Source organism: Ooceraea biroi, unplaced genomic scaffold, assembly GCF_003672135.1.
Source record: "Ooceraea biroi isolate clonal line C1 unplaced genomic scaffold, Obir_v5.4 UnassembledTig70, whole genome shotgun sequence".
NCBI lineage: Eukaryota > Metazoa > Arthropoda > Insecta > Hymenoptera > Formicidae > Ooceraea > Ooceraea biroi.
In genome coordinates this window covers 1-16237 of record NW_020825164.1, presented here as the reverse complement: position 1 = coordinate 16237, position 16237 = coordinate 1, and the positions used below count along the sequence as shown (strand labels likewise).

The window sequence follows — 16237 nt, the reverse complement described above, 5'->3', positions numbered from 1 at the left end:
GATATAAGATAAAGTACATATAAAATGTTGTATTTTGTCAGACTTTTGCATAATGTCTTTATATTTAAACATTACAATAAATATATCTATACATGAACATATTTTAAACAAATAATTCTGCGAAACAATCTAACAATTTTTAAAACAAATTAATAATTTGCAAGATACCTATCGACTATGCAACGAGTAATCAACTGGTATAACGGTCAGCCTTGGGTTCAAGAAACAGCGGCATACAAAGATATGCAATATACACGTAGAATGCATTTAATGATAAGGAAAAAGTTGTGTCAACTCAATAATGAAGAAATCGATAATGCGTCAAAAATTGCGAAACCATGGTGCCCGGATCGTGAACTACTTTTAAAAGATTTTACCACACTTGCCCACTTGGAGAATTCGGACAGCGTCCTTATACTATGTTCCATGATTCACCAAATAGACCAAAACCAATGAATAATGCAGATATGGCAGATATCCAGTGCAGCTTTCTGGGATTAACTGTTTTATATCCAAAAAATATCGGAATTCATAATGCGACCGATGAAGATCTAGACGCCTTTTGTCACATGTGGAGATGTTATGGATATTTTCTTGGAATAGCAGATGAGTAAGAAAAATAAAACATATACATAATTAAAGATGATATTTAAATATTAACTCAACTTGTGATCATATTTGTGTAATTCGTCAGGTACAACTTTTGCCGTGGCAGTTTCGAAGAAATAAAACAACGGACGCAAGATTTTTATCAATGTTGGATAATACCTAATCTAAGGGATATTACACCTGAATGGGAACACATGACGAGATGTATAATTGAATCCATGAATTATTATTCTTTAATGTGCATGTCATGTAAAACAATAATATTATTGACTACAGATATACTGAATTTAAGTATGTCGCATTTACATGGATCACTCAGTTATCTGGAGTGGATTGCTTATAAGAGTTGGACGTGAGTAAGCCCGTAACATTTGTTAATGCAATATTGGTTTTCTAATTAATTTTACGTGTCGATTCTACCAAATAATCTACTTCAAAATATGTGTATCCTACACTTTATTATTCCAATAATTGCAGGTTTATAATGCATTACGCCATGAGATTCTCAAGCCTTCGAATACTATTTAATAAAATGATGCAAAACATGTTTGAGGAAGCGGCCAACTTTACTCCAGAAAAACATGAAGAGCTACAAAAGAGATCAGAAAAACAATTATCGAATTTTTCTATTGTAGATTAAAGGAAAACATGATTATATAAAAAGAATTTATTCTATTTATAATTCGCAAAACATTTCAGTTCAGTTATATAGTTATTACACACATAATTTAAATTTTATTTGAATTTATATCTTTCCTATATTTTTATATCCATATAATTTAGTTACATTAGATATATTTACTCAAAATTTCTATATGTTTAATATTATATAATAACATTTTCGTTTATGATAATATATTGGGTTGGCCAAAAAGTAATTGCGTTTTTTTCCAATAGATGGACATACATGTCTTGAAATGTAACTAACTTCATTCTAAACCGCAAATTCATTATGTAGGTTAACAACTCACAGTTCAAGCTTGTTTTAGAAAAAGAAAGTACACGATTTCGTTAACAATTGTTTGTTTGTCGTCGATTTCAAAATGGAAAATCAAAAAGAACATTTTCGTCATATTTTGTTTTATTACTTCCGAAAAGGGAAAAACGCTGTGCAAGCTCATAAAAAGTTATCTGATGTATATGGCGAAGATGCTTTAAAACTGCGGCAGTGTCAAAATTGGTTTACTAAATTTCGATCTGGAGATTTTAATGTGAAAGATGCACCACGCTCAGGAAGGCCAATCGAAATTGATGATGACAAAATAAAGGCACTGATCGATTCCAATCGGCGTTTAACGACACGAGAGATTGCTGAGAATCTTAACATATCGAAATCGAGTGTTGAAAACCATTTAAAACGACTTGGATACATTAGTAAGCTCGATATTTTGGTACGACATGAGCTCAAAGAAATTCATCTCACTAAGCGTATTGACATCTGCAATTCTCTTTTGAAACGTGAGGAAAATGATCGATTTTTGAAACGTATGATAACAGGCGACGAAAAATGGATCGTCTACAACAACATCAAACGAAAAAGATCGTGGAGCAAGCGTGATGAACCTGCTCAAAGCACTTCAAAAGCAGATATTCACCAAAGAAAGATTATACTGTCAGTCTGGTGGGACTTTAAAGGTATTGTGTATTTTGAGCTGCTTGCAAGGAATCAAACCATTAATTCAGACGTATACTGTCGTCAACTAGATAAATTAAATAATGCCATCAAACAGAAACATCCAGAATTGGTGAATCGCAAAGGTGTTGTGTTTCACCATGATAACGCTAGACCACATACAAGTTTGGTCACTCGTCAAAAATTGTTACAGCTTGGATGGGATGTGTTACCACATCCACCATATTCGCCAGACCTGGCACCATCAGATTACCATTTGTTTCGTTCTTTGCAAAACGCCTTGAATGGTAAAACCTTTACTGCTGATGAGGATATCAAATCGTTCTTGGAATTGTTTTTTGCTGAAAAAGATAAGAACTTTTTTGAGCGCGGAATCATGAAGTTGCCTGAAAAGGGCAAAAGATAATCAAACAAAATGGACAATATATTGTTTAATAAAGTTTTTGTTTCCCATGAAAAATTCGCCTTTTATTTATATAAAAAAAAAACGCAATTACTTTTTGGCCAACCCAATATAATAAATATTTTTGGAAATAAAAATTAAAGATAATTTTAACACGAACAATTTATTAATTACATATCACAAATCATTTATCATATTTAATTCTGGAAATATTGAATAATTTTAATATTTACTGTTCATATTGGTATTTCCTACGACATAGAAGCTTGAAGCACTATTGCAGTAATATTGCAACGTTGCTGCAAAAATTATAAGTGAAATTGCTAAGCCATAAGTTATTATGTTGATATTTGCATATTTTATACGATGTTTCGCCGAATAAAATATTCTGCATTACTAAGTCCCGCATATTATTACACGACGAGGTACACGCACGATTCGCAAAGACATTGTCGTTTTATAAATTGTCGAGCACACGAACATTGTAAATATGTAAATTATCCATTTTCTTCCATCCACTATCGATCTGTTTTATCAAATTTTCACATTTGTATCTATGCTGCCTAAATTTAAACAATTTTGATTAAGAAAAAAATATTATACGTATGTAAATATACTTAGTTTCTATTTCGATACAAATATAAATCACGAATGATAACTGCAGCATGCATTTTCTTTACTTTTCACTTTACGAAAATAGAACAGTAAAATTATTAAATTAAAAGTTTATACAATTGTATCTATAACAAAGTTTAGAACGAAATAAAATTGATAATGCAACGCAAGATTCAACATTTTAATCTTGACATTTACTGCACATTTTTTTACAGCAACTTTGTTCCGAGTATAATTAGCGTAAGTCGATCATAAACATAGTGCTCAAATAAGATGACTGTCAAGTATCATATGTTCAGGGTAAGCTATTAAAATCTATAGATATATTCTTCTCTGAAAATACAAGAAATAATGAAAACAGCAGATACTAAGATTAAATTGTTTTGAAGGAAACATCAGATACTGTACGCGTTTGTTTTAAGAATGGAGACCTCTTTTGGAGGATCATGTTTTTGATGATTCATGACTATGAATCGAATAATACAACATTTACGTTAAAAGTGCACACAATAATGTAGTGTGAAAACAAGACTTTATTTTCCAAACGTAAAAAAATGGAAAATTACAGTTATCTTATGAGCTTGTTGGCGAATGTCGTACAATAATAAAAAAATTTGGCACTGTGTACACACGAAATGACTATCATCCACATTGGGGACACGATAAACGAATATGGGGATGCTTTTAGAAGTTTAGTTTTAGAAGAATTTAGAAGCGTAATAAAAAAGATTTATTTCTTTGAAAATTACGTTTACTCAATCATGGCCAAGCGTGCCAACAGAGCACAAAATTAGGTCCTTGATATCGTGCAAAAAGATTTCTCATTTTGCGCAACCAGTGAAGATTTATTTAAAAAACTCATTTATTCCATCGACACGAAAAAAACTTAAACGTTAAGATTTAAGACTTAAGAGGTGCGACCAATTATAGTCGAGAATGTAAGCAGTCATTTTAAAATGTAAAACAGCCGTGTAAAAATGTAAAATATAAAAGGCCGTGACACGAAAAAACTTAAGCAGTAAGACTTAAGACAACCACTGGTAAGGTCGATTTTGGAGAAAAGCGTGGCTCTCATAGATTGTCGCTAGTTAACGATACCGAAAGTTATCGATAAGCAAGTTACAGCATCTGACCCCAGTTATCTTCGCATTGTCTGTAAAGAAAGCGTTTATATAAAATATGATGACTTTTAATAACATGTTAAGTGATTGTGTTCAAAATTCCAAGGATAGTCTGAGTAATTTCTACGAATATGTTATAGCATTCAAGAATAGATTTGATCGAAAATTATTTTCGGAAGATTTCGACGTATGGACTGTACACAAACAATACACCTGGATTAACAAGAATCTCATCAAATTCTTTCCAAATGTGCCACAATGTTTACTCAATTACATCCAGCTGCCTTTAAACAGCCAGATTTTGATCGATCACCAGTGGAAATACCCGAATGGCTGGACATGGAAAAGTATAGTAGAGGACAAAAATTTGTGCGTGAGAATTATGCCGCAATTATGTTTTCGACATTGATAGGTACCATGTGTAATTATTCTTTCGACGATGGTCTGAAACCACTTATCATCACGGGACAGTCTGATACGCCATATTTAGGATTCACAAGGTATTTTTTCTTAATACGATCAAATCCTGATGAAAAAATAACTGAAATCTTGTGCTGTGTGATAACGATTTGATTGATTTAATTATCTTTATGTTTTCTATACTACTTATAACAAAGATCTGTTTCAAATAAAATTAATATAATATATTGGGTTGTTCGGAAAGTTATTTCGTTTTTTCAAGGAAAAATGAAAGGCGGTTTTTTCATATTTAGAATAAATTTTATTCAGTGATGTATTGGCCATTGTGTTCCACTACCTTTCGCCATCTTTCTGGCAACTTTAAGATTCCACGCTCATAGAAGTCCTTCTCCTTCTTGACAAAAAATTAAAGCAAGTGATTTTTGACGCCTTCATTTGAATCGAAGTTTACATTGTTCAAAGAATTTTGTAGAGACCGGAACAAATGGTAATCGGATGGTACCAGATCAGGAGAGTATGGTGGGTGTGGTAGCACATCCCATCCAAGCTGTAAAACAGAGCTCGGCAAGATTTGCACGCGGCAGCCGATTTTCAGCTAGCGCCGCCTCCCGCTATTCCCCTTACCTCGAGCTCCCGCGCGCAGCCTACAAGCTGCTCGAGGCTCAGGACCGTATGACACGCGTGTATCTACATATATTTACAATAGCTTTCCACATCACCCGTGAGGTACTATTATTGACGCGTTTTTTTTTTAAGTGGTATCCCCAGTAGGCCTAATCCACTGATGACTAAAACAACTCTCTAAGTAATAAAATAGAAGAATGAAATAACTGGAAACTAGAAGAATGAATTAAATGGAAACTATTCGGGCAATTCAGATTGTGCAGGCAATTTTCGAGATCTTTTAGAGACGAGAGTAGAAACATCGATTTCCATATTGTATGTAGCAAGTCGCATAAGACGCGGTAAAGAATCATCACTTAAAGAAGACCGTTTTTCGTTTTTTATCAATTTCATTTTCGAAAATGAAGTTTCACATAAATATGTGGAACCAAACATGGAATAAATTCGAAGACCAAAATTTCGCAGTTTGGGATATGATGATTCTGATAAAATTTTATAAAAATCAGCACCGGTTTCTTTAATCGTTTTCAGGGAAATATCAGTGTGTAAATCACACAATTCATCCTCCAAATCAAAATGTTATTCAGTGCAAGGAGCATTCCTCTCAGTGCAAAAATTAGTTTTTGCACTGAAGGGAATGCTCCTTGCTTCGTCAAGAGTTAAAGAATTATCGAAAGCTTTCACTGTTTCGATGATGCAATTTTTTACAAAAGTACCTTCGGTAAATGGTTTCGAATTTTGTGCTATAAGCAAAGAAATAGCATAAGAAGCTAATAGGGATTTTTCAGAAGAAGAAGAAGATTTAGGAGAAGAAGATATTACACCTTCTTGATATATTAATTTAGTCCTTCGAGGATATTTAATTTCTCTGTGTCCGAATAATTGGAATATTGGACTGAATGATGACATCTGAAATGCCTCTGTATTGAAAACTTTTTTATTACAGCAAATTCAAATCCACAAAGCAAACATATCGTTCGATTAGAAATGCGATCGCTATATCATTGTCTCTCTGCGACAGTCTCTCTCGCCAGCGTAACAGTCGTTGCCGGCAATTGTTTTTAACGTTTTCCAACGGATATCATTTATAAAGCAGTCAGAGCAGCGGATAGCAGCGAATAGCAGCGGATAACAGTGGATAGCATCGAATAGTAGCGAATAACAGCAAGTATTAGCAGTAAATAATTTGTGCATTTTCTGAATTTCATGATGGATCATCAAAAGTATGCTCAAGAATTTGACAAATCTTGGGAAACTAATTATTTCTTTAGCTACATTTCTAATCGAACGATATGTTTGCTTTGTGGATTTAAACCTGCCGTAATAAAAAAGTTTTCAATAGAGAGGCATTTCAGATGTCATCATTCGGTCCAATATTCCAATTATTCGGACACAGAGAAATTAAATATCCTCGAAGGACTAAAATTAGTATATCAAGAAGGTGCAATATCTTCTTCTTCTGAATCTTCTTCTTCTTCTTCTGAAAAATCCCTATTAGCTTCTTATGCTATTTCTTTGCTTATAGCACAAAATTCGAAACCGTTTACCGAAGGTACTTTCGTAAAAAATTGCATCATCGAAGCAGTGAAAGCTTTCGATAATTCTTTAACTCTTGACGAAGCAAGGAGCATTCCCCTCAGTGCAAAAACTGTAACATCCAGAATTACTGATATCAGTAATTCTATAAAAGAAAAATTACAAAATCTTTTGATTTCATGTAGATATTTTTCTTTATGTCTCGATGAAAGCACCGATATTCGGCATAAAAGTCAACTGAGTATTTTTACTCGAATCGTGCAAAACGATTTCTCTTATGTCGAGGAGCTTTTAGATTTCGTTCCTTTACATGGCACAACAACGGGTCTCGATATTTTTTTAGCTGTTGAAGATTCACTTAAAAAATTGGGAATTGATTTTAGGAAATGTTCTTCGATTACGACTGATGGCGCAAAAGCGATGACAGGTTCAAAAATTGGTTTCGCTGGCCAATTAAAGCAGCGTAATATTAATATCCCAATTATATACATTGTATAATACATCAGGAAGCATTAAGTGGCAAAGTAGTAAAATTATCAACAGCTATGGAGACCGTAACTAAAATAATTAATTTAATTAAAGGTGGACAGAAATTCCTTAATCATAGAAAATTTCAGTTATTTCTTCATGAACATAATGCTGTTCACACAGACATCCCTCTTCATTGCCCAGTACGTTGGCTTAGTGCTGCAAAATGTTTGGAAATATTTTTTGCGATAAGAAAAGAGATCTTCCTTTTCTTGCAAGAAATGAACAATTCTAAATTTCAGGAATATATATCGCTTTTGGAAGATATCATATTTCTTTCTGAACTTGCCTTCATTACTGATATAACTAATCAACTTAGGCTTCTCAATCTAAAACTTCAAAAACCGAATCAAAATATTTCCCAATTAGTTAGTCACGTTGATTCATTCCGAAGAAAATTACAATTATTTAAATCTCATTTAAATAATGATATCTTTCATTTTTTTCCTTCTTGCCAGATTCTTCTCGAAGAACACGGCAGTAATTGTAATTTTAAGGAACATATTTCTTTCATTGATTGTCTTATAGAAGAATTCGATACACGTTTTACTTGCTTTGAAAAACTTCGAACCGAATTAATTCTTTTTGAGAATCCCCTTACAGCGTCAATCGAAGAACAACACCTTGATTTGCAGGATGAATTATGTGATTTACACACTGATATTTCTCTGAAAACGATTAAAGAAACCGGGGCTGATTTTTATAAAATTTTATCAGAATCATCATATCCCAAACTGCGAAATTTTGGTCTTCGAATTTATTCCATGTTTGGTTCCACATATTTATGTGAAACTTCATTTTCGAAAATGAAATTGATAAAAAACGAAAAACGGTCTTCTTTAAGTGATGATTCTTTACCGCGTCTTATGCGACTTGCTACATACAATATGGAAATCGATGTTTCTACTCTCGTCTCTAAAAGATCTCGAAAATTGCCTGCACAATCTGAATTGCCCGAATAGTTTCCATTTAATTCATTCTTCTAGTTTCCAGTTATTTCATTCTTCTATTTTATTACTTAGAGAGTTGTTTTAGTCATCAGTGGATTAGGCCTACTGGGGATACCACTTAAAAAAAAAACGCGTCAATAATAGTACCTCACGGGTGATGTGGAAAGCTATTGTAAATATATGTAGATACACGCGTGTCATACGGTCCTGAGCCTCGAGCAGCTTGTAGGCTGCGCGCGGGAGCTCGAGGTAAGGGGAATAGCGGGAGGCGGCGCTAGCTGAAAATCGGCTGCCGCGTGCAAATCTTGCCGAGCTCTGATATAGACCACAAGGTATAAATAATGCAGATATGACAAGTACCCAGTGCAGCTTTCTGGGATTTGCTGTTTTATATCCGACAAATATCGGAATTCATAATGCGACCGATGAAGATCTAGACGCCTTTTGTCACATGTGGAGATGTTATGGATATTTTCTTGGAATAGCAGATGAGTAAGAAAAATAAAACATAAACATAATTAAAGACGATATTTAAATATTAACTCAACTTGTGATCATATTTGTGTAATTCGTCAGGTACAACTTTTGCCGTGGCAGTTTCGAAGAAATAAAACAACGGACGCAAGATTTTTATCAATGTTGGATAATACCTAATCTAAGGGATATTACACCTGAATGGGAACACATGACGAGATGTATAATTGAATCCATGAATTATTATTCTTTAATGTGCATGTCATGTAAAACAATAATATTATTGACTACAGATATACTGAATTTAAGTATGTCGCATTTACATGGATCACTCAGTTATCTGGAGTGGATTGCTTATAAGAGTTGGACGTGAGTAAGCCCGTAACATTTATTACTGCAATATTGGTTTTCTAATTAATTTTACGTGTTGATTCTGTCAAATAATCTACTTTAAAATATATGTATCCTACACTTTCATTATTTTAATAATTTCAGATTTATAATGCATTACGCCATGAGATTTTCAAGCTTTCGAGTAATGCATAATAAAATAGTGCAAAAAATGGTTGCTAAAGCAGCAAACTTTACTCCTGAGAAACATGAAGAACTATAAAAGAGATCAGAAAAACAATTATCGAAGAAAAACATGATTATATAAAGAGAATTTGTTGTGTTTATAATTCGTAAAACATTTCAGTTCAGTTATATAGTTATTACACATTTAATTTTAATTTTATTTGAATTTATATCTTATATATATATATATATATATATATATTTAGCATTATGTACATTTACTCTTATTTTCTATATAAGTTTAATATTATATAATAACATTATCTTTTAAGATTTATAGTAATATTATATATGTAAACTATAAATATTTTTTGAAATAAAAAGTAAAGATACTTTTACTATGATCAAGTGATTAATTACATATCACAAATCATTATGTAGTGTTTCATATTTAATTCTGGAAATATTGAATACTTTTAATATTTACTTTTGATATTTCGTCTTTCCCTGTGACATAGAAACTCGAAGTAATATTGCAGTAACATTGCAACGTTGCTGCGAAGATATTATAATTCAAACTGCTAAGCCATGAGTTATTATGTTTGCACATTTTGTACAAATGTTTTGACGAATAAAATATTCTGCAGTACTAACAATAAGTCCCGTATAGTATTACGCAACGAAGATATTATTACGCATATTATTACACGTACATAGTTGTCTTATTAAGAAATTACATTTTCAAAGAAAAAGAAGAAAAAGAAATTACTCTTGCTTTTTGCTGTTGTGCAAAAATTAATATTGAACGATTAACGTCACAACGTTACAATGTCTGGAACGGTTAGTATAAATGTTATAGGTGAAGCGAATTCCTTGATAAAAAAGTGTTGAATAAACAAAACGTATATCTAGAATATTATGAAAAGTTTTTTGTTGCCAATTTTTTACAGCAACTTTGTATCGAGATAACTAATTACATAGTGATTAAAGTATAAGTAAGGTGGTAGTTCGGAATCATATGCAGAGTGTATGAACCAATATAATCTCTAAATGAATTTCTCTCCGACAGTGTTGGATTAACTGGAAAATTCATACCGATCTCCTTAGCAAAATTCAAACGCACAACTTTGCAGTAAGAATTAATACAAAGTTTTTGCGTTTGAACCCTGCCAAAGAAATCCACACGAATCTTCCGAAACACAAACTTTTGTCTTAATTCTTAATGCAGAGTTTTGGATTTAATTTGTGCTAACAAAGAACATAGACTTTTCGGTCAATCCAATATATTATATAATAATAAAAATGTAATGAAAATAGCCAAAGACAACATCAATATTTATACTAAATTTTTATCTGCGCATTTACTAATAAGAGAAATGAATACCTTATTGCAAATTAGTATTATTGTATAAAGTATTCTAATGAATTCCTTTCCTGTAAAATTATTAATATATTATTGTAAGAATAATGTTAATAATATTCCAATATTTTCTCAGTTTTCTGCAAAGAAGTTGTTGACGCTAGCAGTGTTTGCACTAGTGAGCAAAGATAAAAACTAAAGAGCCCAGATAGCAGAGAGAGTTCAAAAAGAATTCACTTGTATGTCACCAATTCTGAGTTCATTTTTAGATGCAAAAAGAATTCAAAAGAATTCTAAGAACTCTTTTTGCATCTGAAAATGAACTCAGAATTAGTGACATGACAAATGAATTCTTTTTGAACTCTCTCTGCTATCTGGGAGATCATCAAAGAGATATTAATGTACTGATTGACGTAATGCGTAGAACTTCAATTATAATTTTCCTTATATGTACATGTCAGTATATTAAAAACATACAAGAAACCAGTTTTTAGAAAAATAGATGCAAATAATTCGTAACACGCGTGGATTTAAAATGTTTTTTATCTTTTTCTAAAAAGATAAATTTTTTTATTTTTATAATATACACATAATAAAATACTCGTTTTTAATTAATTAATGCATATGTAAAACAACAATAAATAAAAAATATGAGTACCAGTTTTGATTTCCGATTTGGAGTCATGTTTCTTGTCATCTTAGTTCCGTGAACCAAAAAAATGGACTTTGCAGCATTCACCATTCACGCTTTATGCTTCGAAAAGAATTTTTCTGTGAAATATATGTGTGATAGTTCTTAACAGCGTACCATACGACAATATAGGAGATATCAAAAGTAATTTAAACATTTTGTAAAAATATCAATAAAAATACTCCTCATCAGTAACCTTGACACGCGTTATCAAATCATGACTGCTCTAAAGTACCTGCTGGAATTAACTATTCACTCAGTAATTAAAAATCATACTAAAAGAGAAACACAGTAATAAAAACACTTCGCTCAAAGGCAACAAACATTTAAATTGAGTGGTTTAATAAATTGCAACCGTATACATCTTGTCCCTCCTGTCAAGATAACTGGACATTTTTCAATTTAATATCTTTTACGTGCTAAGTGAACGATGTCCATTTTTTTCAAAATGTGTTTTCTTCACAAACACATTCGGTATCGTTCAATTTATTCTTACGTAATATAAAAATGACACGCACATATTATACAACATATACGCATATATTATACAACCAAATTAATGCTATTAGGTAAGTGATGTAGAAAAAATGGAACAAAAAGTATAAAAACAACTTCATGAATGACAGCAAAATAGAATGACTTCATCCTGTACACCTATTCGTCACTGTGAACTAAATAGATACGATAGATACTAGCTATATTGATGATCAAGCATTTTTTTAGGATCGGAATTATTTCCACTTTAGAGGCGATTTTCAAGAGCTACGCCTACTTCTTTACTCTTGCGTCACTGCTGGCGAATTCTCCAAGTGACAAGTTGCGCCGTTGAGACACAGGACTGTCACATGTCCTGTCGGCAGGTGTTTGCACGGGGCGCACTTCCTAATTACTAATCTATTCTTATTGAAATCCTCTATGTTTCTATTTTTATATATTACTATTACTATTACATTATACAACGCGACAACAGCTTTCCATGTTACCCATAAGGTACTATTGCTGACGTTTTCTTTTAACTAGCATCCCCAATAGGTTTATTCCACTGAAGAAGAACGACTTTCGACTTTATTTGAGTAATAGAAAATACATACTATTAAGAGATTATGAATCAGATCTTCTGAATCGTTTATGTGACTCTACAAATGACGGTATGTCGACATTGATGTTTGAGATGTTTGCATCAATGACGATAAAAATTCCTCGTTTAATTTAGAACGTTTATCCGTTTTTATATATTTCATTTTAGAAAAGGAACATTCAGATATGTAGAACCAAACATTAAGAAAATACGAAAATACAAAGACTGCAATTTATTAATTTGGAATAAGACGATTTCTCTAAAATTTTAAAGAATTCTATTCCCTTCTCTGTCCGCGATTTAAGAGAAATATCTGTTTGCATTTTGCAAAGTTCTTACTGGAATTTTAGATTCTGCTCCTCAATTTTAACTGCGAGAGGATTCTCGAAAAAGATTAAGTGTTTCTATTATAATTAAGTGTCGATATGTTACTAAAACACGTTTCAAATTGATTTATTATTGGTTCGAAAATATGCATGTGTTTTTTAAACTAAATGTATATCACGTTCTTCACTGATAATCCGTCAACGATGCAACCGTGACTTGGAAGTTTCGCCGGCGTGCAGAGATGCAAGGGGAAAGAAGTAGACGTAGCTGTTGAAAATTGCATCGAAAGTGGAAGTAATTCTGATCACTGGTCAAGAATATGAATCCACTTAGCACCATTTGCCATTCGCATTGTACACTTCAAAGAGTGCTCTTCCGTGAAACATGACAGCTTTTAACAACACATCAGACAGTATGAAAGAAATCAGAAGTAGTTCAAAAAATCTTGATGTATACAAATATGTACTGGCTATCAAAAACATGTGTGATAAAAAATTATTTCCGGATAATTTCGACGTCTGGACCGTAGAGGAGCAATATACTTGGATTAACGAGAATCTTGCCACGTTCTTTCCAACTGTACCGCAAACTTTGTTGCGCTACATCCCAAGTTTTTATCAGCAACCAAATTTTGATCGATCACCAACGGAGATACCTGAATGGCTGGACATGGAAAAATATAGTAGAGGACAAAAATTGGTGCGCGATTATTATCTTTCAGTGATTTTTGCTAAAATACTCGGCATAATATATGTCTATTCTTTTGTCGATGATTTAAAACCGATTATCCAAAACAGACAAGCTGATACGCCGTATTTAGGATTCGAAAGGTATTTTTCTTTTAATTTTATTAATTTAATTGTAATAAAATATTATACAAATTAATGATTGTGTTTTAAAACCAATAATATGTTACGTTAAAAATATATTTTAGTTTGAAATATTATTCATACAACTTTATATAAATTGCTGGTTTCTTATCATATTTGCAAAATTGTACTTAGAAAAACTGCAATGTGTTAAGTGTAGCATTCACTACTTACATATTTATATTTTAACGTATTTCATTAAACTCATATATCCAAAAGATTGTTACTTTAGTACACGTATCTGCCAAAAACACTTCTCAAATTTCATTTTAACAAATAATTTAGTTTTTATAAAATTCTTAAGTTATAAAATACTTTTGTGTATATAGAAACATTCATCTATGTATATTTTTAGGTATCACGTAGACTTTTAAACATTTAATATATATAAATGTTAAATTCTTACATTTAATCTTTATTATTTATTGATATTTCTAAGATGAATTACTAATAAATATTATACTGTTATCTCGAAAATAATTAATTTTAATATTTCTTTATAGAAATTCAATCTCTTTCAAATGCGCGCGCGCACATTCATGCACGCGTACACAAAAGTTATGACAAAATGTATATGATTTAACCAAATCTATCTTTCGTAAAACTTTTTCCTATACATTTATAACCAGCTTTTTATATTTTTTAATATATTATTGTGCCGCATAAAGTACCAAGCACAAGCAATTTTCAAAAGCGATTTAATAATTTGCAAGGTATTTGTCAACCATACTACGAATATTGGACTGGTATAACGGGCAGCCTTGGGTTAAAGGAACAGCCGCATGTAAAAATATGGAATATGCACATAGAATGCATTCGTTGATGAGGAAAAAACTGTGCGAGCTGGACGATGAACAAATCGACAATGCGTCAAAAGTTGCGAAGCCATGGTGCCCGGATCGCGAATTACTTTTAAAAGATTTTGCTTTGGCTTGCCCCTTTGAAAAATCTGGTCAACGTCCTCATATCATGCTTGAAAACTTGCCAATGCATAAACCGAAAGGTCTACATTCGACATCTATAGCAATGACTCAATGCAGCTTCATAAGTACAATTTTACTCACTCCACAAAAGCTTGGAATACATAACGCAACCGATGAAGATCTAGAAGCCTTTTGTCATATGTGGAGATATTATGGGTATTCTCTTGGACTTGATGACGAGTAAGACGATTGTAATCTTAATAAAATATGTATACTTAATAAACCATGTATATATAAATATTTTATAGATAACACTTGTGACACACTTGTAATTATACTTATTATTATTCTTATAATTATATCTTTATTCTTTATTGTTATACGCTTATCATCATAATTTGTCAGACAGAACTTTTGCCATGGCAGCTTCGAGGAAGTAAAAGAACGTGTGCAAGATTATTATCGCTATTGGGTAATACCGGAATTTGAAAGAAATTACACCGAATGGGAACATATGACGAGGTGTCTCGTTGAACCTTTAAATTATTATCCTTTTATATATATGCCTTATAAAGTAATGATGTTATTGGCTACAGATGCATTAAATTTAGACATGCGAATCTATATGCTTCACTTAGTTATGCTGAATGGATTGCTCACAAAGGCTGGAAGTGAGTAATATCATTTACAGAAACATTTCTTCAATGTTACATTGAATGTTCGATGCACTTACTAATTGTACCAAGAAATTTATGCAATATACTTAAAATTATTATAATTCGGTTTGTTATGTTTATTCCAGATTTATAATAGAGTACGCTATGAAGTTTTCAATGGTTCGAGCAGCATTGAATAAAGTTATACTCAAAATAATAGATACAGCGGTAAACTTTAGTACAGAAAAGCGAGCACAGCTTAAAAAGAGATCAGAAGAACAATTACTAAATTTCTGTGTTAGATATCAAAACCAAACATAATTATGATATATAAACTACAAACGTAATTAGTGAAAATACTTCAGTAGAATTATTATCGGGTTCAGGTTCGTACGCTTCCCTAAATGTATAACAATTTATAATTCCTTACACATGTTTAATATAATGGAGAAAGATATGCATAATGATATTATTATAAAAAATATGTCACGTATACAAATAATTTTAAAAAGAAATAAAAAAATTAAGAATAGATTGACAAGAGAACAATTTATTAGTTACATTCAATATACCTACCATAAATATATTTTCATAAAAATCACTTTTTAATATTTTATATTACATATTCAATTAAAAATATAAATATAATACAATTTTGTATGATTAATTGTTTGTTTGAAATAAAGGCTGTACATTTATATGGAAAAGGAGACTATAAATTGTAAAGTTATCAGAAAAGAATAATTATCCTTACCAATACCATATATGTATATGATATTGCAGGTATTGAAACAAGTGAGTATGTATTTGACTTCTTTTTATTTTTCTTTTATTATCATTTGTATATGTAATGTTTTAATATAAGTTTTTATTATCACTTATATATATGTACACAACTTTGTTT

At 31.6% G+C, this 16237-nt stretch overlaps 1 non-coding gene and 1 pseudogene across 1 annotated transcript; both read left to right on the top strand.

Annotated features, from left to right (window-relative positions):
* Positions 1 to 10: 10 nt before the first annotated feature.
* LOC105277784 lies at positions 11 to 1483 on the top strand. The gene is made up of 3 exons (XR_003407481.1): positions 11 to 610; positions 695 to 961; positions 1087 to 1483. It is a non-coding gene; the product is annotated as an uncharacterized LOC105277784 (transcript).
* A 3141-nt stretch (positions 1484 to 4624) lies between these two features.
* On the top strand, positions 4625 to 9684 carry LOC113563533 (annotated as a pseudogene).
* The last annotated feature ends 6553 nt before the right edge of the window (positions 9685 to 16237 follow it).